Source organism: Leuciscus leuciscus (genome assembly GCF_965113295.1).
Source record: "Leuciscus leuciscus genome assembly, chromosome: 13".
NCBI classification, from domain to species: domain Eukaryota; kingdom Metazoa; phylum Chordata; class Actinopteri; order Cypriniformes; family Leuciscidae; genus Leuciscus; species Leuciscus leuciscus.
In genome coordinates this window covers 2343192-2371100 of record NC_138737.1, presented here as the reverse complement: position 1 = coordinate 2371100, position 27909 = coordinate 2343192, and the positions used below count along the sequence as shown (strand labels likewise).

At 40.1% G+C, this 27909-nt stretch overlaps 2 long non-coding RNA genes across 3 annotated transcripts; both read right to left on the bottom strand.

Annotated features, from left to right (window-relative positions):
- Window positions 1-490: 490 nt before the first annotated feature.
- On the bottom strand, window positions 491-9192 carry LOC309513197. Of its 2 annotated transcripts, none has more exons than XR_014211355.1 (3): window positions 9053-9192; window positions 1227-1386; window positions 491-1056 (listed from the first exon to the last, which is right to left on the bottom strand). It is a non-coding gene; the product is annotated as an uncharacterized lncRNA (long non-coding RNA). The 2 variants fall into 2 exon arrangements; XR_014211356.1 differs by lacking the exon at window positions 9053-9192 and adding an exon at window positions 3090-3273.
- Window positions 9193-11264: 2072 nt separating this feature from the next.
- Window positions 11265-25114, bottom strand: LOC309513199. Its single transcript, XR_014211362.1, has 3 exons — window positions 24985-25114; window positions 20643-20817; window positions 11265-11845 (listed from the first exon to the last, which is right to left on the bottom strand). It is a non-coding gene; the product is annotated as an uncharacterized lncRNA (long non-coding RNA).
- Window positions 25115-27909: the final 2795 nt, after the last annotated feature.

Here is a 27909-nt window from a genome sequence, read left to right as displayed (position 1 = left end):
TTCACAACAAGTACAAATAGCGATGCAGATTAACACTAGGCAATTTCCTATGCAGATTTTGACTTGGGACTATATTAGGGGGAAGCACAGGTGAAGCACTGCTACTTGGGCGCAGAGATATCACGCCCAAGTAGCAGTGCTTCGCCTGTGCTTCCCCCTAATATAGTCCTTAATATATAAGTCAATATCTGCCTAGGAAATCGCCTAGTGTTAATCTGCATCGCTATTTGTACTTGTTGTGAATACACAGGCCACAGGAAGTTATTAGGTAGGGTTTTTTTTTTTTATATCACTTTTATTCAGGACATGCTAGCCGGCAACAAAGGATTCCATTCATTATGCTAAGCTAAGCTCACGCCGACCCTGTCAAACTAAAACAATGCATGCACTGAGACAAAAATGCATTTGCCCACCTATCTAAATGTAGGAAAGAAGGTGAATAAGCCCTATTTCAAAAAACGGTGGAGTGTTCCGTTAAGCAGAGCGGGTTATCAAACATTTTTGAACGGTTTGTTTTACAGAAAGCTAGATCTACTCTTGCAGATTCATCTCATCCACTGTCCCGTGATTTTAACATGATTCCTTCTGCTTTGGCTTTTAAACTGATAAGATGTCAGAATGTTGTTGTGCTGTTTCTGTTGTTTACTGTGTGTTTTGTAATACATGTTTACACATTTTATGCTGCACCAAAAATTACCCTTTGGGCTTATAATAAACTTTGAACTTGAACTTGGATAATCAAATAAACTATGTGTTCATCTTGAAATATAATATAACAATACAGAAGGTATTCTTATGTTTACCTTCTTCATACAAATCAGTGCAGATTTCACAGCAGAAAGACACATGAACCACGAGCTGAAGGAGCAGGTTTTATTATTTGGTTGGATAAAATAAGCTTTTTTGAACCATTGCTGACCCTCAGGGACTTCTGAAGACAATAATTTTTTCGTCACCAAAATAGAATTTGATGTAAAAGTTCGTTTTATTATGCACAGAGAAGGCACAGTTCCCCACAATGCAGTTCCAGCTCCCCCCTCGCCTCTTATCAAATTCCTATAAAGAAAGACACAGTATTAATGTTCCACAAACTCACATCAACAAAAAACACTCAATCTCCACCATCAAACTCCTGACCAAAAAAACCCAGCACATTTACACAATACTGAAACAACTGCATTTCACTGAGACATTCCAGTCTCACAGTACAACTCTAGAGAACCAACCTTTACAATGTAGCGAGCGATGTCCAAGTGGCTTTCATACCGATTGAAAGCCAGAGAAGCGACCTGAAGAACCTCCTGCTGTAACTCATAACTCATGTCTGTATAATGGACCTTAATCTTTGGCTTCCCCATGATTGATGTGCTGCCGGAAGCACCGACTCTGTTTAAATGAGCAAATGCGACAGTAATTAAACAGGACAGAATCTGTAGATTTAAATTTTTTGTGATGGTCCAACAACTCTTCAAGACCTGCTGCCATTTATGTGAAGGAATTACTGGCCCATAATACTATTATAAGATGCAACCAAACTTTAGTATGACGAGTTGGAATTGTGGAGTTTTATTTACAAAAGTTTGGGGTCGGTAAGATTTTTTCATTTGTTAGGAAGTGAGGGTTCCCACGCTTGTTGAAAGTATTTCAGACACATGGATTCAAGGCTGGGAAAGTCTGTGAAAACAAAGATAGGTCTTTGAAAGTGCTTGAATTAAACTTGAACAAAATTTTGTTAGAGTAGAATGGTGCAATTACAAAAATTGGCCTTTATGCCAAAGCCAAACAGCACTACTAATTGGTAAGAAGTGTTGTATTACAAATGTATTAAATGTTTAATTTAGGTTGCAACAGTACAAGTTGAGTAGATTGAAGTTAGATTCTGCTCAGCAAAGTTGCAATTCCTGTTTTCTCCATTGTAAGTTAAATGAGTCAGATCACTGGGACTCTCACCTTTTGTTCTGCAAATGGCTCTTGGAGCCCCAGACGTTAAATAGTTATGCTGATTGGATTGAGACTGGTAACACGCTGGAGTCTAGGGCGGTTCCTTAACCTGTATACTTAATTTACATGCTTTGTTCAACCTCAATGTAAATCCCTCCCCCTAAATGTATATAAAAGTGCAAGGCAACTTTCTTTAGATTAGACTTGATGAACTACAGACATGGAAGAATAAATCTCTTCTGCTTATAAAATCCATCTCAAGTCTCCTGGTTTCTGCTTCGATGAAGGAATAAAAGTTTCCAACAGAAGGCAGGAAAAAAGCGTCATGAGCGGATGGATCGTGATCACGTGCAGACAGCCTACATGATGAACACGGGAGAAGCATGGAGATATTTAACTCGCTCAGTGCCAGGAAGAGCAAATTCAATGTTTGGTTCATAAAAATGGCTAATCAAAGTTCCAACGAATAATGCCTAAAATATGTTACAGTGTTTATAAGCGCAGCGCTGCTTTGTTTACAGAGGAAACCAATATAGTATATTTCTGCTGTTCCAAAAGCGTAAGTGTTCTTAAAGTCCCTCTGTGGTGAAAATCTAGCTCTTATTATTGTTTATATGTCTATGTGGTGTTTTTAATATGCTTTAAGACAAACCATGTGTAAATTCATAAGTCGACAGCATTGCTGAGTATTTTCTCCTTAATCGCTGGTGTTTCTGACATCACAAACTACCTTGTAACCAATCAGATCAACGTGTGATCATCAACCAGTGGATCGAACATTCTTCAAAATATCTTCTTTTGTGTTCAGAAGAAGAAAGAAATTCATACAGGTTTAAAACAACTTGAGGGAGAGTAAATTATGACAGAAGGTTCATTTTTGGGTGAACTGTCCCTTTAATGACAGATGCAGCTCAGCTTCAGGGATGTCCCCGTCCCCACCAATTTCAAAATCAAACCTACGCTCTCTTATCAGAAATAGATAAGCAATAGCATGACATGACTGCTCACTGACAAGCGAACTATTCATGAACTGTAACTCTTAGAAATTGGTACCAGAGATACAAACTGGTGTTGATATGTTGAACACTAATGATGTGTCATTCTAGTTAACAGTTCAGTAACAGTTAGCCTGGTCGCTCTCTACTTACCTTGATAATTATGGAAAAATTCCTCGAGGAAAAATGTATACCCTTTATTGATTTTTTTCTTTTTGGTGACGGAATTTTCCTCCACGAGTCTCGTAACGTCTGCAAATGTAATATTTGGCAAATCCGTTATAGCGAAGAGAGTAGATTGTCTGATACTTTTTCTCTTGCACAATAACTGGGAATACCTTTCGCTTTCACACAATAACTGGGAATACCTTTCGCTTTCACACAATAACTGGAAATACGTACCGGTAATCGTTCCGGAAGCTGAGTTACGGTCAAGCTTCAACAACACATCAGAAAAACATACCCGTGCAATCAGAAAACAGACCTGAACTGATGTGTGGGAATTTTAAAGTATATTAAAATAGAAAACCATTATTTTAAATTGTAATAATATTTTAATAATATTTATATAATACACTTTTATTATACATTTATATATGCATGTAATAATATTTTATAACTTAATTAGGCTATTTTATTGCTCAATTATTATATAAGCACTATATAGCCTACTCTATACTCTATATAGTGAGAATATTGAGCTCATACTCGAGGAAAAAAAAATCAGCTCAGATTTATTCAGAGACACAAACTGAGCAATAATATGCTATTTGCTGCAGATGCTGATACAGTATTTATATGGCATAAAAGTAAGATGAAATTCTGATTTTTGTAAATCAAGGAGATCTTAGTGTATTTAATATAATGTAATGCAATGATGATTGAGAGATGAACAAATAAACCTTCCTCAAAAGCCTGATGATCATATTTGATACTCATATTTGAATATGATTTTTCAGAATAAATAAATAAAAACGACATGGATTCAACTAACATTTCACTAATCTTATATTGAATCTGTACTTTGCTATACATCGAAAATCATTGAATGTCATTGTCAGTGTAAGATTATGGGCATTAAGCAGAGAGGGTTATCAAACATTTTTGAACGGTTTGTTTTACAGAAAGCTAGATCTACTCTTGCAGATTCATCTCATCCACTGTCCCGTGATTTTAACATGATTCCTTCTGCTTTGGCTTTTAAACTGATAAGATGTCAGAATGTTGTTGTGCTGTTTCTGTTGTTTACTGTGTGTTTTGTAATACATGTTTACAAATTTTATACTGCACCAAAAATTACCCTTTGGGCTTATAATAAACTTTGAACTTGAACTTGGATAATCAAATAAACTATGTGTTCATCTTGAAATATAATATAACAATACAGAAGGTATTCTTATGTTTACCTTCTTCATAAATCAGTGCAGATTTCACAGCAGAAAGACACATGAACCACGAGCTGAAGGAGCATGTTTTATTATTTGGTTGCATAAAATAAGCTTTTTTGAACCATTGCTGACCCCAGGCGCGTCGTTAGATATGGGCATCCGGGGCTTCAGCCCCGGATGTTTTTTTTATAGCCCCGGATCTCAAAAAAATTTAATTTATTGATAATTATTATTAGGCAAAGTGGCAAGCAGCACGAGCCGTGAGAGCAGGGCGTGGACAGTCGCGCGTGTGTTAATGAGTCACCTGAGTTCAAGTTCAAGCACCGGTTTCAAGTTTCTCACGGATGAACTTCGGGGGCGCGCGCGCCGCACCGGTTTAAAAAAAATAACGCAGTCAGCACCGCCGCACAGTCTTCAGTCACACCAGATGTTGTCAGGCTATATGTCAGTAAAACTCAGAAAAACGAACTTACTTACGTCGTGCCAGCCGTTTGCTCGCGGCTCAATCACGCGCAAATGCGGCGCGCCCTGTATCACGCAAAATAAACTATGTAACGTCGTGTTCTGTCGTCAATTAAGTATTGAAATAACCAAAAGGGAGATTAAAGCTGCGTCAAAACTCTATGTCGGGGCTTTTGTATTCCTTTGTTGTAGGCTATATGTTACACATTTTGGCGTAGCCCTACTCAATTTTCATTATTATTATTCTAACATTTTATCAATATTGCAAAGTCATCAAAACTGACTAAATATTTTGTGACCAAAAATGTGAAAAATAGGCCTACATCTAGCCTAAATGATCGTTCATGACATTCTTTTAACTATAAGCAACCCAATTTGTCTGTATTATTTCCTTTGTATAATGTGCTTAAATATTGCTGCGCAGTCGTGTGATTTAGTCTGCTTGATTAACATTATTACAATGTATTCCTATTTAACTCTGATTGTAGCCTATATATAAGGTCCTCGAATGTGTTCGAATATTTCACCAGCATCAGCCTTTTCACAGTTTCTATCACTCCGCTTGTCTGTGTTTGCACAACTTGCATCATTAAGCTAGTAAGTGGCGACAAGTGACTGTCTTTATGAGTGAACAATTGAAATTTAATTGAACTGATTTAATAGTGCCAAAAACATTGATTAACTCAAGAAAGAAACAAGTTGCTGAAACCAATCTTTAATGCTAAAAAGTTTACATCTATGCAAAATAATCCTTGAAAGATTTCTCATTTAAGGCCATTCCTGTTTGGAATATGTGGTTGTGTATTGTCAACAATAAGCAGAAACATTCTGCATTTCCATTTTATAGTGTGGATCATTAATTTCAACATTTATCCTCATTTTCATGTTTAAGAATCTGTTATCTGCTTGACAAATAATTAATGCTACTGCCCAGTGACATGCTTTTAAAGCTATTGTTATCAAAAAATGTTGGCCGTCAAACACCTTAAAATGCACATATGTAGGTCTGAGAAATCAAAATTTTCTCGGGGGAGCATGCCCCCCAACCCCCCTAACTACCTCACATTTGAATGTGTGTGTCTGTGTGGTAGTATGGCCTGGTGTGGCTACAGTGCCAGGACTGAACTTTTTAACCAGTCTGCCTGCGTATAGGCCTAAAATATACATTATTCTCTGTATCGAATCATGTTATCTTGTTACCCACCCTAGCCCCTGACGTTTCGGGCTCAGCCCCTGATGTTTTTAAAACCTAGAAACGCCCCTGGCTGACCCTCAGGGACTTTTGAAGACAGTAATTATTGTGTCGCCAAAAGAGAAGTGGATGTAAAAGCTCAGTTTATAAGTCACATAGAAACCACAGTTCCCCACAACGCAGTTCCAGCTCCCCCCTCGCCTCTTCTCAAATTCCTATAAGGAAAGTCACAGTATTGATGTTCCAAAAACTCATCAACAAAAAAACTCTCAATCTCCACCATCAAGCTCCTGACAAAAAAAACAGCACATTTTTACAATACTGAAACAACTGCATTTCACGGAGACATTCCAGTCTCACAGTACAACTCTAGAGAACCAACCTTTACGATGTAGCGAGCGATGTCACTGTAGTTTTCATACAGATTGAAAGCCAGAAAACCGAACTGAAGAGCGTCCTGCTGCAACTCCTCACTCATGTCTGTATCATGGATCTTAATCTTTGGCTTCCCCATGATTGATGTGCTGCCGGAAGCACCGTCTCTGTTTTAATGAGCAAATGCAAAAGTAATTAAACAGGACAGAATCTGGAGAGATCAATTTTTTGTGATGGTCCAACAACTCTTCAAGACCTGCTGCCATTTATGTGAAGGAATTACTGGCCCATAATACTATTATAAGATTCAACCAAACTTTAGTATGACGAGTTGGAATTGTGGAGTTATATTAACAAAAGTTTGGGGTCGGTAAGATTTATTAAGTGAGGGTTCCCACGCTTCTTGAAAGTATTTCAGACACATGGATTCAAGGCTGGGAAAGTCTGTGAAAACAAAGACAGGTCTTTGAAAGTGCTTGAATTAAACTAAATTTTGTTAGAGTAGAATGGTGCAATTACAAAAATTGGCCTTTATGCCGAAGCCAGAACGAAACAGCGCTACTGATGGTGAAGGCAGGAGAAAAGCGGCATGAGCGGATGGATCGTGATCACGTGCAGACAGCCTACTACATGATGAACACGGGAGAAGCATGGAGATATTTAACTAGCTCAGTGCCAGGAAGAGCAAATTCAGTGATGTTTGGTTCATAAAAATGGCGAATCAAAGTTCCAACGAATAATGCCTAAAATATGTTACAGTGTTTATAAGCGCAGCGCTGCTTTGTTTACAGAGGAAACCAATATAGTATATTTCTGCTGTTCCAAAAGCGTAAGTGTTCTTAAAGTCCCTCTGTGGTGAAAATCAAGATGTTTTTATGGTGTTTTTAATACGTTTTAAAACAAACCATGTGTAAATTCATAAGTCGACAGCATTGCTGAGTATTTTCTCCTTAAAACTGCAGTGAACCAAAGACAGTCTCAAAAACACACTTTGAAATCGCTGGTGTTTCTGACGTCACAAATTACCTTGTAACCAATCAGATCAACGTGTGATCGTCAACCAGTGGATCTCTGAGTGAGTGAGTGGAGGCGGGGCTCGTTTGCATATTCATAGAACCGCACATACTAAATGAGGCAAGGGTGTGTATTGTATTTTTAAAGTTAAAGGGATACTCCACTTTTTTTGGAAATAGGCTCATTTTACAACTCCCCCAGAATTAAACAGTTGAGTTTTACCGTTTTCGAATCCATTCAGCCGATCTCCGGGTCTGGCGGTACCACTTTTAGCATAGTTTAGCATAATGAATTGAACCGGACAAGACCATTAGCATCTCTCTCAAAAAAATTAACAAAGAGTTTCTATATTTTTCCTATTTAAAACTTGACTCTTCTGTAGTTACATCGTGTACTAAGACCTACAGAAAATTTAAAGTTGTGCTTTTCTAGGCTGATATGGCTAGGAACTATACTCTCATTCCTGCGTAATAATCAAGAAACTTTGCTGCAGTACCATGGGTGAAGCAGGCGTAATGATATGACGCAGCGCATGCCGCCTGATAATAGGCTACCGAGCTGGGGACTATTTTCAGGCGCTGCGTCATATCATTACGCCTGCTGGACTCATGGTACTGCAGCAAAGTTTCTTGATTATTACGCAGGAATGAGAGTATAGTTCCTAGCCATATCAGCCTAGAAAAGCACAACTTTAAATTTTCCGTAGGTCTTAGTACACGATGCAACTACAGAAGAGTCAAGTTTTAAATAGGAAAAATATCGAAACTCTTCGTTCATTTTTTTGAGAGAGATGCTAATGGTCTTGTCCGGTTCAATTCATTATGCTAAACTATGCTAAAAGTGGTACCGCCAGACCCGGAGATCGGCTGAATGGATTCGAAAACGGTAAAACTCAACTGTTTAATTCTGGGGGAGTTGTAAAATGAGCCTATTTCCAAAAAAAGTGGAGTATCCCTTTAAATTAAACTGTCATCTTCAAAATCGATTAGGTTTATCAGTGGTTGTATATCAAGCAAAGAATGTTTGCGTGCATTTTGTTTTGTAATTTCACCGGAATGAAAAGAGTCTCCACAACAGTATCCGCGCCACTGATCGCAGCAACGAGCACTTCATCACTTTATAAAAAATTTAAAAAACACATTTCAGCGCTAGATCGCCTCTTATTTAACAAACGAACTATATGAATGCTCTACTAACTGGAGATGTTTGAAAAGTGGTGGGGACAATATCGACCTTAGCAAAAAAGTGGTGGGGACATGTCCCATCCATCCCAACTCTTAGAAATTGGTACCAGAGATACAGACTGGTGTTGATATGTTGAACACTAATGATGTGTCATTCTAGTTAACAGTTCAGTAACAGTTAGCCTGATCGCTCTACTTACCTTGATGCACAAATTCCTCAAGGTAAAATGTATCCTTTATTGATATATATATATATTTATTTTTATTTTTTTGGCAAAGAGAGTAGATTGTCTGATACTTTTTCTCTTGGCCGGGTATGTTTTTCTGATGCGTTAAATGATGTTTTATTAACAATGTTCGGAAGGAGCACGTTCAGATAATTAAACCTATACACACATGAGGAGCACATTTAGACAATCAAACCTAAATAGACACGAGTGGACCACACTCTGTTAATCAACCCAATCAACGAGGTAAGAGGTGTATATACTCCAAACTTACCTCCGTTCGTTGACAGTTTAACAGCATCCCTCCAACACTCTATCTCCTCACTTCTAGTCCTAAATACTCTTACAACAACGGGGGAGTACTCTGGGTTCGGGCAAAATTTCCGAGCTCGGATCCCTCCCCGGACAGCACGCCAAATACGCATAATCATTACTCTGTTTAAATGATGTAAGGGTGAACTCGTGAAAGCATATAAATGGACATACACAATAATACGTCATCGTTCCGGAAGCTGAGTTACGGTCAAGCTTAAACAACACATCAGAAAAACGGGCAATCAGAAAACAGACCTGAACTGATGTGTGGGAATTTTAATACAAAACCCACATTTCCTCCCAATCTTTCGTGTCATGATATGGCAGACTATTATCCTGATAAAAAAAAAAAATATCCCGATAACATCACAATGGATCGTTTTCGGACTTTAACCCTTTCACGCATAGTGGTCACTACAGTGGACAGCTATTAAAAAAGCATTTTCTTGAATTTGCACGGGTTTTTATGGCAAAGTTGCACATCAGCCTCTTCATTGGACCCTGGTGCATCATCCTATAAATTGCAACCAAGTGGCAAGCCTTTGTGTTTCGATTTTTTCCCCCTCCAAACCAAGATGGCCAAGGGTCAGTCAGACATGCCAAGTTGCTCCGGAATATCCACCCATTCCTTCTATCCTAGGAGACTCTTGTAGGTAAAAAAAATATTGCAGCATCAAGCAATATCTAATGAGTCATATCACAGTAAAATTTTCCAAGTTTTGATTTTAGATTGAGAGAAAACTCTGATTAATCACATGTCCACTGTAGTGGACGTCATGCATCAATTGCTATATTTCAGCTACAATTCATAATTATATTGTGAATATTGTTTTTGAAATTTAAAACTTAAAAACTTAATCTGCAGTGACTTTTTTACTGTAAATAAATGTACTTGTATTAGGCTATTAGAATGTAATTTTCATTGACATCGATAAAAGTCATGTGATTACATAATGTATGACACTTGTAATGCATTACTTTACTTGTTAGATCAAAAAGTAATCTGATTTCGTAATGCATGTTATTTGTAATGCGTTTCTTTACTCATAACATCAAAAAGTAATCTGATTACGTAATGCATGTTACTTGTAATGCGTTTCTTTACTCATAACATCAAAAAGTAATCTGATTACGTAATGCATGTTACTTGTAATGCGTTTCCTTACTCATAACATCAAAAAGTAATCTGATTATGTAATGTGCATTATTGTAATGCATTTCTTTACTCATAACATCAAAAAGTAATCTGATTACGTAATGCATGTTACTTGTAATGCGTTTCTTTACTCGTTACATCAAAAAGTAATCTGATTAGGTAATGCACATTACTTGTAGTTAATTACTTGTTAGATCAAAAAGTAATCTGATTAGGTAATGCACATTACTTGTAGTTAATTACTTGTTAGATCAAAAAGTAATCTGATTAGGTAATGCACATTACTTGTAGTTAATTACTTGTTAGATCAAAAAGTAATCTGATTAGGTAATGCATGTTACTTGTAACACATTACTTTACTTGTAACATCAAAAAAGTAATCTGAATGCGTTATGCATGTTACTTGTAATGCATTACCCCCAACACTGATCATTTCAGATGAGATTGAAAAAAACGTATCGCTAGGTTTTCTCAGAGGACGGCTATGATAGAAATGTGCATGTCCATCTTGAACATAATCAGAATTATCAGCTAATAAGGGCAAATCTCCATACTCTGGTGCACTGGAGGGAGCATCTGAGTGGTTTCCACAGTTGTACTTTGACAGGCTGTAGAAAATTCTGATGGAATCACGTCCTCATGTTCTGATTTCAAAGATACGCAAAGTGCAACTTGTATGAAGTTGTATGAAGCCTTTGCAATATTTTGAATTTATATTTTTTGTATATATTTTATAGTTTTCACATGATTTGATATAATTGTATTGATTAGTTTGTTAAATTCACATACTTTATCTGTTTGATTATTGTCTTATATTTAATATAGTATATCTTAAGTTTAAACCATAACCGCATGCTGTCCACTCAAGTGGACATCTGAAGATCTCTTTGAAAAATTTGTAAAAAAATAAAAATAAAAATCAATTCTTGTTTTTCATGCCCTAAGAGCAATAAAAACACATAGGAAAAAAAATCCTGACTGAGGTTATCATAATTCATGCATGAAAGGGTTAAAATAGAGTTTTGCCGGCTATTTTATTTTCTTGGGCCCTGTTGTTTGAATGTGAATTTAAATACCTTTGTGATCTGAAAAGTGAGTTTATTAATACCTTTTTACTTTCTGACACACTTTTCCTAACTAAATCTGTCATTTTTTTATAAAACAGTTGTTGTTACTGACTGATACTTTAAGTTGATTAAGGAAAAAGAGTAATTTTTTAGTTAAATGTGAAAGTATTTATAAGATAAAAGTACTTGAAAGACATTTCATTTCCGTTTAAAGTGTAAATAGTACTGCTTAAATAGTGATTTAGAGGGAAAGAGTATTTCATACTATGAGTTAATAATTACACACACACAAGTTGAATACTGATACATTTATTAGTGAAACTCACATATTTGACTGAAAAGAAATTTAAAGAACTCAGGATAGCCACCTCTCATTATAGTGAAGCAAGCTAGAGAGGCACTACATTTGTATAACCTTTGGTTTCTTTGGTTTTTTTGGAGTATTGAATGGCTGTTGTCCGGATAGAACATCCATCCCACCAGGGGGTACTTGCACACCATTTATTTTGCAATTGCCACGCATGTCGTTCTGTAAACATAAAACAATATACAAAATATAAATAAACCTATTAGTATAAATCAAAGTTCTATAAACAGTACTAAAATACTGGTATATAAGTATAATCAGCAATGATAAAGGGCATTAGAGAAATAAAGCAATATAATAATATACATATACATATATATTCTTTATAGAAATTATTATGTTACCACACTGTATGCCTAATGCACGTAATGCTAACAGCGAGTGCATCTTAGTTAAAGGTACAATATGCCTTTAATTGGGACAAGTAATTTGGAAGAACCCCGGAAGTAAAGATAAACAACAAATGCCTTGGACTACCAACCTGAAGCTGCTGCCGCGATTTACACTATTGGATGTTAATATCCAATATAGGATATGTATATAGTTCATTCCTGCTTCTTTTTTTACTTTCTGAATTATATATAAAAAAATGATTTTATTTATAAATGAATTTCACTGTATATAGTCTAAAGTATGAAAGAAATGTATGTACAGTTTTAGAATTGACACAACATCATTAAACACAACAATACGCCATAGCATTCACGACTCTTCCAAAGCCCGTCTACGGAAAGCCTGTTCACTCCAACGCCCTATTAAGTCCTATTGGTTGTAGTTCCAATCAGAGTTCCACTGGGGGCGCTCGCCATGAGTGCAAAATGAATGGGAGTCTATGGAGCTAGACGGCTAAATTTGTCTCTTTCACCTGAATGCCGTTGAGAAATCTCAGATTTGATTGTAGGTTTTGCAAGTTCAACATGGGTTATAGGTCTTCTGTCCTTTCGATTTCTTACAGGTTGAGTTGTTGTTGCCCATAACACGCTAGCATTCTGCTAATGAACGCTGATTGGTCAGTGAAGGACTGATTACGACCAGAGATATCGCTTGATGGCATCGTGGCATCCGAAGCAGGACCAGAAACAAACAAAACAAAAACTCATCTAGCACGTGTGTTTACCTGTGTCCGCTGTGTTGTGTGTTTACCTGTGTCCGCTGTGTTGTGTGTTTCCCTGTGTCCGCTGTGTTGTGTGTTTCCCTGTGTCCGCTGTGTTGTCGATGCCTCGAGAGAAAAGAAAGTGCAGAGCGCGAAAGCACCAGAGTGACTGAAGGATTGCCGTGAAGCAGTATCTCTGGTCGTACGATGTGTATGATGTCATTGACATTTTGAAAGACTTTTTAAAGTGACTCTAAAAAATCTAACACCCAGCAATGTGTAATTTCTTTGCATCTCCTTTCGAAAACAACATTCAAATTACTAAACAAAAAATTATATCCTGAGAAAAGTGGATTTTGAGGGGTATAGCACCCATAGACCTCCATTCATTCTGCACTCGTCCTGTGAGCGCCCTCATGTGGAACAAGAGTGGAACTGCAACCGGAAGTTTATTGAGTGGCACTTCTCCCCTTATTAGACTTTCTCTGGACTCTTCTGTGATTAAAGGCGACACTTCCGGTTTTCTTCCCACCAGAGCCTCGCTTTCGATTTCAAAATAACGGCTGCGTGAAATCGCTAGTTACGTATGTAACTGTGGTTCTGTGAATTCTGGATGACCGCCAGAGGCAGTGTAAACACTATGGATAATCGCTGCGCCAGCTAAGATAGGTCGAGTAAATATACCAACAAAGTCACGTGCGTGACGTATGCTGAGCCCTGGAGGATTATAGGCTACAGTAGCTCAGCAATCTACCTCGGTACGCCTTTCTCGCGCATTCCGAGTGACTGAGAACTCTGGCGGTCATCCAGAATTCACAGAACCACAGTTACATACGTAACTAGCGTTCTGTTTCATTCTTACTGACCGCCAGAGGCAGTGTAAACACTATGGATGACACATACCAACATAGTCATGAGGAATGCCACCCACCTGATGATTTAAGGCCGCTCCAGAAGAACCGCAGAACTAACGGCATGATGAGCAGCAACGTTGACCTTATAAAACCGGGCAAACGTGCATGGAGAAGCCCAGGTTGCAGCAGTGCAGATATCCACCAGGGGAACTCCTCTAAAAACAGCCCATGAAGATGAGATGGCCCTAGTGGAATGGCAAGTTAGTCCACAGGGCAAAGGTCTTCCTGCTGCCTTGTAGGCCAACGTAATTGTCTCCACTATCCAGTTCGACAACCTTTGCTTCGACACTGGAGCACCTTTCTTCACACCACCATAGCAGACAAATAGCTGGTCTGACTGTCTAATCTGAGCAGTAGAGTTCACATAATATTTCAAGGCACGGACAGGACACAAAAGTTGGGCACTTGGATCAGACTCTGAAGAAGTCTGAAAAGAGGCCAGTTCGATATGCTGATTTATGAACTGAGGAAGAAGAACCTTCGGAAGAAAAGAAGGATTTGGTCGTAGAACCACCCCGGAGTCATCCGGTAACCAACGCAAACATAGATTGTCAACAGACAGTGCGTGCAACTCACTGACTCGTTTTGCCGTAGCAATAGCTAACAAGAAAGAAGTCTTCAAAGACAGCCATTTAATGTCAATGCTTTGCAAGGGCTCAAACTGGGGTGAGCCCAGAAAATCAAGCACGAGTGACAAATCCCACACAGGAAAATGAGGATTCCGAGCAGGGTTCAGACGGCGTGCACCCTTCAGAAAACTGCAGACAAGACTGTGAGAGCCAAGAGAAGATCCACCAACTGGAACATGATATGCAGAAATAGCAGCAATGTACACTTTCAGCGTGGAAGCTGCTTTTCCTTCTTCCAGTAAACGTTGAAGAAATCTTAAGATACTCGGAATGCCACACGTTGCAGGAACGAGTCCTTGTTCCTCACACCATGCAGAAAAAAGCTTCCAACGAGAAGCATAAATCTGCCGTGTGGAAGAAGCCCTAGCATTAGAGATGGTGTGAATAACAGCAGGATCACAATGCTCCAGGGAAGGGTTTAGCCCAATGGCCAGACCCAAAGCTGCAGACGAGTCGGGTTCGGGTGCCAAACACTGGCCTCCAGTTGGGAGAGGAGGTCCTTTCTGGGGGGAAGCTTCCATGGGTTTCCCGTCAGAAGTCTCAGCAACAAAGGAAACCATGGTCTGGCTGGCCACCGAGGTGCCACAAGTAACACTCTGTGTTTGCGCAGGGAGATCCTGTGCAATGTCTCCCACAACAGAGGGATAGGAGGAAACGCATACAGCAGGCAGTTCGGCCATTCGTGAGACAGTGCATCCTGGCCAAAAGGACTGGACACTTCTGTCCTTGCAAACCATAATCGGCAGTGGGTGTTCGTCTCTGAAGCAAAGAGATCCACCTCTGCTCTTCCAAATCTTAGCCAGATCTCCTGGACTACAACTGGATGAAGCCTCCATTCTCCTGGATGTACTTGATCCCTGGAAAGAGCATCTGCTGTCTGGTTGCATACTCCTGGAATATGAGCTGCTCTCAGTGAAGCGAGTCGTGGCTGACACCATGTCAGAATCTCGTGAGTCAACCGTAGAGACCTGCGGGATCTTGTGCCGCCCTGGTGGTTCAGATGGAACACTGTTGAGGTATTGTCGGACCGAACGAGAACATGGCGGCCTGCCAGAACCGGCATGAAGTACTTTAGGGCCAAAAACACCGCCCTCAGCTCTAGCAGGTTGATATGTTCTGTGGCCTGGATCGGTGTCCAACGCCCGCAAATACCTCTCCGATTCCACGTTGCCCCCCATCCTGTGAGGGAAGCATCTGTTGTGACCAACTCCCGACGAGAGGAAACAACACCCAGTGTCACCCCCGCCTTCAGAAACTCTAACTGTCTCCACCGCTTCAACGCACATATGCAACGGTGAGAAATGATAACCAGTCGATGGCGATGCCTGGTGGGATCTAGCCGCAAACTGTTGTTCCATAACTGGAGTGGTCTGAGGTGGAGTAGACCCAGGGGGATCACCACAGTAGCCGCTGTTAACATGCCTATCAGTCGTAGGACCACCTCGTACTGTAAAGACACTCCCGGGCGAAAGCGAGCCAAAAGTTGCAGAATGTTTGTCACACGTTCCTGAGACAGGGTGGCAGACATTAGACAGGAATTCAGGGTCATTCCTATGAACGTAGTGGTCAGTGATGGAATCAGACGGCTCTTTTTCTCGTTCACAGAAAACCCTAGCTTCTGCACATGACTCAAAAGCATTCTGGAGTCTTGTACTGCCTGCCGCTCTGTTGGGGCACAGACAAGCCAGTCGTCCAAATAAGGAAGGATGCGCATACCTCTCATCCAAAGAGGAGACAGAGCTGCACTCACACACCTTGTAAAGACGCGAGGAGCAAGGGAAAGGCCGAAGGGTAGTACTTTGAATTGGTAAGCTTGATTCCGAAAACTGAAACGTAGAAACTTCCTGTGATGTACAGCAATTGGGACGTGAAAGTATGCGTCTTTCAGGTCGACACTTACAAACCAATCGTCTGCAGTCACAGACCGAAGAACGTCGGCTGTGCGCAGCATTCGAAAAGGAAGGACCTTCAGGAACAAATTCAGAAACCTCAGGTCGAGAATTGGACGGAAACCACCGTCCTTCTTTGGAACAAGAAAATATGTTGAATAGAACCCGTCTCCCTGAACGAGGGGATGGACCTTTTCTATGGCTCCTTTCTCTAACAGTGAACAAATTTCCAGAGAGAGAGCCTTTGCGCGAACCGCGTCTCTGACAATTGTAGGAACAATTTTTGAGAATCCGGGAGGCCGGCGTCGAAACTGTAGAGTATATCCCCTGCTCAGAGTCTCCAGCACCCAAGGGTCTGCTGTGTTTGATCTCCAGTACTCCAACTGATCTATAGAAAAACGATCGACCGCCGGCCTGACTGTCTCAGGCTTTATGTGTGCGATTTTTTGTGTTTGCGGGGGGACGCTGACGGGGTCCCCCTGGAAATGGTCGATGAGGTGGGCGAAAAACTCTTGCATCTTCAGGAACACGAGGTCTTTGAGGGGGCTGTGACTGAGGTGTAGCGTGTCGTCGGAAACGTTGCTCCATTGGGGCATAGTGCTGTCGGGTCTGAACCGCTGGCATCCTAAACGTAGGGTTGCGCTGCACCTGTGTTAGTTGGCGAGTGGCTTCAGACAGTTTAACTCTTTTTTCTAACAGTTCCGGAACATTTGGACCGAAAAGATGCCCGGGAACAAAAGGAAGGTCTCTCAATGTCTTTTTACAGTCCTCCGGCAGTCGTGCTTGGGCAAGCCACACCTGACGGCGGGCAGCCAGAAGCGTGGCTGTTAGATTACCCAGTTCGCGGGTCACATGGCCTGTAGTCAACAGAGCAGTTTGCAGAAATTGTGAAACCGAGGGATCCGCATTTGCCGGTTCAAGCGTACTGGTGGTAGCAAGGAGTAACTGGCAGATTGTATTTTCTGCTCGGGCAATGTAGGCAACTGACTCATATGCCTTTTTAAGCAAGGAATCCGTACGACCGCATTGCGCACTGGGACATCGTACGTTCCCACGTAGGGCCTCATCAGGAGACACCACCAAAGCTGCCACAGGCTGCTCAATTTCCGGAGCGCGACCCACCCCGATAGAATCTGCTCCAGCCATGGATGCTAGCATTCGAGCAGTCTTTGGGCGCCGCTTAGGCGGACCAGAACCGGTGAGAGCATCTGAGAATTCAGCCACAAAATCCTTACATGGTGGCATGGCAAAAGAGGTTGAAGCTGTGGTCTGTCTGAAAAACACATTTGTTTGGGCAGATTGTGCAGGTGACTCATCAAGTCCCAAACGAGCAACTGCCATTTGAAGCACAGCCAAAGTATCATCGGAGGAGGGCTGGGCCTGCCCAGACGACTGAACAGACCCCCCACTAGACCCCTCTGCTGCTGGGTAACCAGTGAGAACAGCCTGAGGTGAAGGTTGTGCAGCAACCTTCAAAGTATCCCCATGATCGTGAAAAAATGAATCTGAAGCACTTGTAGAAAGCACATCGAACTCAGAATGATGGGAAAAACAAGGGGAGACAAGAGACTCTTCCCGACTTTGAAAATTTTCATCCTCCTGTGTCATCTTTACAGGCGGAGCACATGTGGCAGGCTGAAGCGAGTGAAGCAGGCGTTTCAGCTCCGCCATCTCAGAAGAAAGTGCCGATACCGTCATAGAAAGTGAGCCTTTTTCAACATGTGAATGTACATCGCCTCGCGATTTGGCCTTTTTAGATGGGAGGGGAGCACCAGCTGCCGCCGAGGCACGGCGTTTTCGAGTGCGCGAAGGGGCTACATCTACCTGCCCAAGTTTCACCGTTGAATTAGGGTCTAACTCGGCAAGACGGAGCTGTCGTTCCGACATAGGCAAAAGGCTACAGTGCATGCACGTGTCCGTGAGAGCCTCTCGCAGATGTTGAACGCCCAAACACGACGGGCAGATGTCATGACCGTCGTCAGGGAGAAGATGATTAGGGCACAGCTTACAAGCCATTGGGAAACCAGTGGCGATCGAGCTGTTAGCCATCATTACTCGCTAACACCCTCGGTGAACCGTAAGGTTAAGTTAAGCGGAATGAAAATAATAATAAATAAATAAAATAATTACCTCGGTGAACCGACAGGTAATATTCAACAAGTAAAAGAAAATATTAAGCGTTTAAAATGGTCGGCGGATAGAACCGAGGAACCATAAAGGTAAAATGCATTCGAGGAAAGAAAAAAACACTCCGAGAAAACGTTACGTTAGATCAACGGGAGACCGTTAATATAGGTGCAGTAAACACACGCCACCGGATTGCACCGAGAGGCACAAAGTGTTACCGATAAAGTGATATAACTCACCAAGTGTTGTAAAGTAATCCAAAATCTTGTAGATGCGCGCTGTCACAGCTTGTGAGGACGAATCTCGCTGCTCTAATAAGCTGCACTTGACAGCGCGAAAATATCCAATACAATACAATGAATAGAACCTATCTCAAAGAGGCGAGAAAGCGAAAGAGGTAGATTGCTGAGCTACTGTAGCCTATAATCCTCCAGGGCTCAGCATACGTCACGCACGTGACTTTGTTGGTATATTTACTCGACCTATCTTAGCTGGCGCAGCGATTATCCATAGTGTTTACCAGGGGCGTTTCTAGGTTTTAAAAACATCAGGGGCTGAGCCCGAAACGTCAGGGGCTAGGGTGGGTAACAAGATAACATGATTCGATACAGAGAATAATGTATATTTTAGGCCTATACGCAGGCAGACTGGTTAAAAAGTTCAGTCCTGGCACTGTAGCCACACCAGGCCATACTACCACACAGACACACACATTCAAATGTGAGGTAGTTAGGGGGGTTGGGGGGCATGCTCCCCCGAGAAAATTTTGATTTCTCAGACCTACATATGTGCATTTTAAGGTGTTTGACGGCCAACATTTTTTGATAACAATAGCTTTAAAAGCATGTCACTGGGCAGTAGCATTAATTATTTGTCAAGCAGATAACAGATTCTTAAACATGAAAATGAGGATAAATGTTGAAATTAATGATCCACACTATAAAATGGAAATGCAGAATGTTTCTGCTTATTGTTGACAATACACAACCACATATTCCAAACAGGAATGGCCTTAAATGAGAAATCTTTCAAGGATTATTTTGCATAGATGTAAACTTTTTAGCATTAAAGATTGGTTTCAGCAACTTGTTTCTTTCTTGAGTTAATCAATGTTTTTGGCACTATTAAATCAGTTCAATTAAATTTCAATTGTTCACTCATAAAGACAGTCACTTGTCGCCACTTACTAGCTTAATGATGCAAGTTGTGCAAACACAGACAAGCGGAGTGATAGAAACTGTGAAAAGGCTGATGCTGGTGAAATATTCGAACACATTCGAGGACCTTATATATAGGCTACAATCAGAGTTAAATAGGAATACATTGTAATAATGTTAATCAAGCAGACTAAATCACACGACTGCGCAGCAATATTTAAGCACATTATACAAAGGAAATAATACAGACAAATTGGGTTGCTTATAGTTAAAAGAATGTCATGAACGATCATTTAGGCTAGATGTAGGCCTATTTTTCACATTTTTGGTCACAAAATATTTAGTCAGTTTTGATGACTTTGCAATATTGATAAAATGTTAGAATAATAATAATGAAAATTGAGTAGGGCTACGCCAAAATGTGTAACATATAGCCTACAACAAAGGAATACAAAAGCCCCGACATAGAGTTTTGACGCAGCTTTAATCTCCCTTTTGGTTATTTCAATACTTAATTGACGACAGAACACGACGTTACATAGTTTATTTTGCGTGATACAGGGCGCGCCGCATTTGCGCGTGATTGAGCCGCGAGCAAACGGCTGGCACGACGTAAGTAAGTTCGTTTTTCTGAGTTTTACTGACATATAGCCTGACAACATCTGGTGTGACTGAAGACTGTGCGGCGGTGCTGACTGCGTTATTTTTTTTAAACCGGTGCGGCGCGCGCGCCCCCGAAGTTCATCCGTGAGAAACTTGAAACCGGTGCTTGAACTTGAACTCAGGTGACTCATTAACACACGCGCGACTGTCCACGCCCTGCTCTCACGGCTCGTGCTGCTTGCCACTTTGCCTAATAATAATTATCAATAAATTAAATTTTTTTGAGATCCGGGGCTATAAAAAAAACATCCGGGGCTGAAGCCCCGGATGCCCATATCTAACGACGCGCCTGGTGTTTACACTGCCTCTGGCGGTCAGTAAGAATGAAACAGAACAGCGTATTAAAGTTCCACAAACTCACATCAATAAAAACACTCAATCTCCACAATCAAAAAAACAACAAAAAACCCCAGCACATTTTCACAAAAGGCCTATTGAAACTGAGCACTAAAACATTCAAGTCTCTCAGTAAAACTCTTGAACCTACCGATGCCATGAAGTTAGCAATGAATCTGTACTCTGTGTAATTGTTGTTGACAGCCGATGGACCGACCTCAACTGCGTCTCTTATCATAGCAGCCGACATGTCGTTCGATGAATAAAGGTCTTCATTGGGCTTCTTCACGGGTGGATTCGACACGGGTGGATTCGACCTGGTTGATCTGCAGCCATAAACACAGATTTTGTTTTAATGAGCAAGTGTGAAAGTATTAAACGGGACAGAATCTGGAGATTAATATATTTATTTAATTGTCCAACTCTTCAGCATGAAGACCGGCTTGCTACCGTTTATGAGCAGGAATTTTTGGCTCATGACACTGTTATCAGATGCAATCAAACTTTAATACCACAAGCTGTAAGTGTGGAGGAATAGTATTAACAAAAGTTTGGGTAGGTGTACAAAATTTCCTGACAGATATGTTCTAGTTTGGCGCATGCGCGTCGTGCACGAAAGTGTTCAGTCTTTTTTTCTTTGTGTGGTGTTGTCTTGCATTCATACCTCAGTAAGCAATAATAGTATTTATCACAATTATAGATGTGTTGCAGAGTGTGTCATAGCGTAGGCCAGTTGATTTTACCTCAGAAGTATTATTGTGTCAATATACATAGGCTACAATCGCCGCAACAACAATAATAATAATAATACATTTGATTTGAAATGCACTTTATATTAAACAAAATCTCAAAGTGTTACAATTTAAAAACAAAAGAACAAATTAAAAACAAAAGGACAAAGTCCAGGAGGATGAGAAGAGATGAGGACTCAGCGTCTGCCATCATCAGCAGGTCATTTGTGACCCTGACCAGAGCAGTTTCCGGGCGGACACCAGACTGGAATTTCTCAAACAGGTTGTTTTGTTTTAAATGGACCTGAAGCTGTGCAGCAACTACTTTTTTTTTTGAAATAGCTTAGAAAGGAATGGAAGGTTGGAGATGGGCCTGTAGTTGCCAAGGAGTTCTGGGTCTATATGGGTTTTTACGGGTTTTTTGAGAAGTGGTCTGATGACTGCATTTTTTAATGTAGATGGAACATGGCCAGCCTGGAGGGAGTGGTTGAGTGATCAGGGGACTTTTGACCAAGGCTGTGGGAAAGGGGTCCGGAGACCGTCTTCTGGCAGCAAGAGAAAATAAGCGGAATCACAACCTGCCTGACCCTGACTAACTATGTAAAAGGTCCGTGTTACATTTAACCCCGCGTTAGGTTGTTCCCCGCGCTTCCCTAAACCTAGACTGATGATCATATTTATGACTATTTATGAAAATTCCCTTGTAAAAAGGACAACAAAGATCGCTTACCTCAGTGGACATTCAAATGGATTTTATTAATTGATATAATATTATGGACATCGACCTGAAGAATATTTTCAATGGAGGGACTCAATATTACTTCGTTACAAGTTCTATATTGACGTTTTAGAATTAGTAAATAGCCCTGGTCAAACTGTCAACTTGAGATGTATGTAGGCCTATGTGTGTGTTTATATATATATATACATTAGGGCTGCACGGTTTGGAGAATTGTGATTTGCCAGGTTTGTTTTGTTTGTCTGTAGGGCTGCACAAAATTTGACCCAAAATGTTATGCTAATATATTTATTTGACTAATAATAATAATAATATCAATTATCATTATCAAAATCATCATTATTGCTACATAAAAATATTAAACCAAATAAAAAAATATTACTATTGAAATAACTTTCATCATTAAAAAATAAAAACAAGAGTATTTAAGGATAAATATAACTAAAATAATTAGAAAATAATAATATTTTTATTTTACAGAAAACTTGTAAACAGTCACCAGCTGGAGTGCCCTTGAGAGCCACCAGAGGGCCCTCAACATCCACATCAGAATATATATTAATAGTCATTCCCTCACAAACTACATCTCCCATAATTCTCTGCCTGGACTCATCAGTACTTTGTTTTCAGCTGTGTCTCATTTCCTTGTTTAATTCACACTACAATAGCCTGGTTTTCACATTCCTGCGAAGTCTTGTTTAGTGTTACACTGCAATTCCGAGCATTCTTCCTGGTTTCATGTCTCTTGGTTTTTGGATTTCTTGCCTGTTCCGTGGATTACTCTTTTGCCCGTGTTCCCTGCCTTGTTGTGTGTGTTTGTATGGACTGCCTGCCTGTGTTTGACCAACGCATTCTCATCCGAAGTCGTCATATACTGACGCTTTTGACATTTCGTCTACATCGAACGCACATTAGCGTCAATATGAGACGCACAGAGCTTTGTTCGGTTATGGGTAGGTTTAGGTCTGGGTTAGGGTTAGACCGCTAGGAGGCGCCTTCTGGCCCATATCTATCTGCGTCTCATATTGACGCTAAAGGGTGCCATGTGCGTTGGATGTAGACGAAATGTCAAAAGCGTCAGTATATGACGACTTGGGATGAGATAGGGCTGGTTTGACCCTGCCTGTACTTTGGACTACGTCTTTGGATTAGGCCTATACCCTGTTCAATAAATACTTAATTTGGATCCTCAACCTTCTTGTCTCGGAGAAGTTTGTGACAGTATGAAAAACTGCAGGGATACATGTTGACATGCAAGCAGCCTGTGATTATAAATAATTAGAAAGGTCTAAGGATTTATTATAAAATATTATAGCCTATTATTATGATTTTTAAAAACCTGTGACATTAATTTCTTTATTTTTGTCAGGAGGTATGCATATTAGAGTCCATCTAATATGAAATATGTGCCTCTTATGGTGCTTTTACGGCTTGGCACACTTTGTGGCGCTTTTCCACTGTATAGTACGGCTCGTTTTAGATGGTACCACCTCTGTTACCGTACCGTTACTAAAATGTGAGGTAAAATCACTTATAGATCACTGATGGTCAGAGAGAATCGTCACTACCAGCGTCATTTAGTTTTGCAACACCAGACAACATATAGATGAGGCTCAATCTGGCTTCCTAAAGAAAAGACATATTTCAAATAATATAAGATTAGTCCTAGATGTGTTGGACTATTCACATTTAAGTACTGATGATGGATTTATTATTTTCTTAGATTTCTATAAAGCATTCAATACGGTGGAGCATGCTTTTATTTGTAGGTCTTTACAAAAATGTGTAGCTATACAAACAATGTATAGGAACGAAAACTGTTAGATTAGAAGATTAGTCTATATTGCGACTTCACACACTGTTAAGGAGATGTAAAGCTATTGATACTGCCTTATTTCATTTTCTTTGGAGAAACAAAACTCATTATATTAGGAAGTCTATAATGATGAATACTTGTGAATCAGGTGGTTTGAACTTCCTTGATTTCAGTACTTTAAATAATATTTGTAAAATTAACTGGATTAGATATTTCATTCTAAATCCAAATGTATTTATTATTTCATACCCCAGTCTTGTTTTCTCCAAAGTAGGTAGTCTTGATTTTCTCTTGATTTTCAATTATAAAATTGAGGAAATCTCTCTGAAACTTATCTTGCTTTCACAAACAAATGTTGCTTGCTTTGTCCCTGTTATACAAGCATCATTTTTCACCCCATAGATATTTAATTTGGAACAATTACAATATATTATTTAAAGATGGTTTTTAGCAGGTATAATACGAGTAGATCAATTACTAAATAAAGGTATGCTGCTAACTTACTCTGAGTTTCTAGGTTTCCATAAAATTCCAGTGACAGCCTGGGAGTTTTCTATTGTTATGGATGTGATTCCCACAGGGGTCTTGGCATTATTCAGAGCTAATACCCAAACCAGTATTGCGCCCCTTTCTTCCTTTGAATTTGTTTTGCCTCCGGAGTCGTAAATGTTAATAAAACGATTCGTTCATTATTTCTAAAGGACACTGTCACCAGGCCAAACTGTATTGTTTATTGGAATAGACTGGTTGAAGGATATGGAATGCTAAAAAAATCACCTAATTAAAAAAAGTGTTATGAAAGCTGATCTGGCAGTGGGTGGCTTTGAGTTAGTGGACTTTTCCACTCTCAATAATTCTTTCAAGGTTAACTTTTTTTTTTTTTTTTTTTTTTCGCTGCAACTATGACATCTCCAAAATATCCTTAACTCTTTCTAGTTTTCATAAACAAGCCTTAATATGCTGGTCCCTAAAATATAATTATAATTTTTCTCTACTTAGCTATTTTATTTGGAATAACCAAAATAGTAGATATGAAAACAAATATCTTTTTTTAAATAATTGGTTTGATAAAAATATACTTTAAATTACCCATGCTAATTTATAAAAATATCATTAGATTTAATGCATAGCTTATTTGATGGTATTGTAAGTAATTTACCAAAACGTGGCCCATTTTAGCTGTGTGTATATATAGGAAAATTCTTACCTTCCGCTACCCATGGTGATTGTATGATGATTCACTCTCTTTGAAGTGTCCGTTTGTAAATGACTGTAAACATGTAACTGACTCCACCTGTACTTATACATCTCAACCCATCCACATCTTGCTTGACAACAATTCCAACATTACAAAACTGAATTCCCAAAATAATGACGAGTTCAAGAAGTGGCCCACTAGCGTAGCCAGAGAAGAGTATCTGGGTGTGCATAAGAAAAACTGGCTGTGCCACATTAATTGTCAGAACATGTCATTTCTGTGTGAAAGTGTGTGTTACGTCATCAGCTTTCGACCACAGTAAGTTCATGGCAGAGGTATGTGCAGATGATCGGTTCATTTCTGTGTTTACTGATGTTAGCGATCAGTTGAAGCAATAGTTTATGAACTATTAACTGATGTAAGCAAGTGCTGTGGTGATCAGATGTCCCATTAATGCACTGTGAACTAACATGAACAGCTGTATTTTTATTAACTAACATTAACAAAGATTAACAAACACAGCAACACATGTATTGCTCATGGTTAGTTAATACATTAACTAATGTTAACTAATGAACCTTATTGTAAAGTGTTACCAATGTATATTCAACATGCATTCCCTCATGTTTTGTGGTGTATTGTCAACTCAAGGTGTTTAGTGTGACAGGACAATGTTGTGAAGCATTCATTTTACTTAGCCTAGTAAAACAGGCAAATCCTCTCTAATGAAATAATAAAAGCTAAAGACACCAAAGAGTAAAAAACTGTATTAGCCTATAGACGAGCATAGGTTATTCGCTCAATGTTTGCTCTGCTGTGTCACCCTATTTATCTGAATGCCTGTAATCAATCAGGTAAAACAGCTCAGACGATTTATATTACACGTTTGTATTGTTGCAGTTAATGCTCAACGTTGAAACTTTAAAACAATCCATTAAATGAGTTGCGATTTGAGGAGCGAGCACTAATATTTTCAGTTCCTTATCAGTCGGTCATGTTCTACATAGTCGTCGACGGATTGGGATCACGCTTAGGGGCACCTTTAAATGTACAACATTTTCTGGCGGGGGAGCATGCCCTCGAACCCCCCTAGAGGGACAGAGGTCCACCCAACATAGTTTTACAAAATCCTATGCAAGAATGATCATTTATGAACTTTACCCCGGCATAGTACAACAAAGTTCCTTTTAAGTCAGTAAAACTAATGCCAAATTAAAATGTCCTTGGACAAACTACATTTGTCCTGCCTAACGGGGGGTCTACAAGACATTGTGCCTAGGGGCCTCTGGTTCTCAATCCGGCCCTTCTGCAGAGACCTCCCTTTGAACCACTGCAGTCAGCTGAGTTATGCTGGGAACACACCAAAAGATAATCGGGCTGATTTTGGGCCGATTTCCCCCCTTTCTATGTCCTGATTATCTTGATGGTTCTACAGATTATCTTATGAGATTTTCCCTTGGTGTGAGGTGTGTTAAGAGTGACTGAATCATAAATATTCAACATGTTTAATATTTACGATCAGAAATCCTGATGTGTGGGGGGAACCCGAGGACAAACGCGCGCACGCTCTGGAGATTATCACGTGAAACGAAACAATATCCAATCAGAAAGCGAGATGATGGAAGACGGAAGCATAACAAACGCAGTCATGGCGCAGCACGAAGTGAAATTGATGTGGACAGCAGAGATGGAGGATCAGCTTGTTGATTTGTGGCAACAGCACAAATGTTTATACAACGTCGTGTAAAACCTTTCCAAACACTATCATCGCAATTTCTTCCTGCATATCGTCCGCCATGCGTATTCTGAGGTCTCGTGAGATGTCCTGTGTTCACAGTCGAGACTCTGGTTGAAAATCTGTTGGTGTGTGGTGTGCTGTCTGTGTCACATCATGGCACACCACACACTATAGGAGCAAAACGGTTAAATCTAGGAGTTTTTGTCCTCATGTTTGTGGTCTATCACATTTTGAAAATCTTATAAGATGTAAAAAATCTTTTGGTGTGTACCCAGCATTAAAGATCCTGTCTCTAAAGACAGCGCTCCTGACTGCTCTGGCTTCCATCAATAGGGTAGGGGACCTGCAAGCATTTTCGGTCGATGAATCGTGTCTAGAATTCGGGCCGGCCTACTCTCACGTTGTCCTGAGACCCCGGCCTGGATACGTGCCTTAGGTTCCTACCACTCCCTTCAGGGATCAGGTAGTGACCCTGCAAACACTGCCTTCGGAGGAGGCAGACCCAGCCCTGGCTTTGCTCTGTCCCGTCCGCTCTTTGCGGTTGTACCTGGACAGAACGCAAAGCCTCAGGACAGCGTTGCTAACACAATGCTAAATCATAAATCAGATGTATGTGCAATAACATTACGTTGTCCAGCAATCGAATTAAATAGAACATTGGGATTAATTTGTCGTACTGATGAGGTCTAATATATGTTGTTAGTGGTGAGAATTTTCACGTGAATAAATACATAGATCCGACCATTTTAAGTGTGTATTTAAATGGTCCAGTGGCAGAACTTTTGCCAAGTGTGTCAGAGGTTCTGGGTTCTTATCCGCACTCGTATAGACCTTATGTAGCTCCGCCTCTTTTCAGCGCTGCGCTCGTTGTCTTTTGACTTCCGGTCTGTATTTTCACAGCGATCTTGCGTATTTATGAATGAACGGCTCGTTTTAAAATCTTCCCGGTCGACTGACATTTGTTAAGACATCTGCTTTAAACATTACAATCCTCATGATAACTTTTGTTAACTTTATATTAAGTAAATCCACTTCAAAAGCTAATTACTCCTGGACAGCAATGCCATAGAAATATACAGAGCGACCGCAAAAACGGAAGTTCAAAGACAATATTCTAAAGATTGTTTCTCTGGCGCATAAGGTCTATAGGCCTATGTCACACTTCCTGCTTCCGGAATGCGGAGTAGGGATTCAGA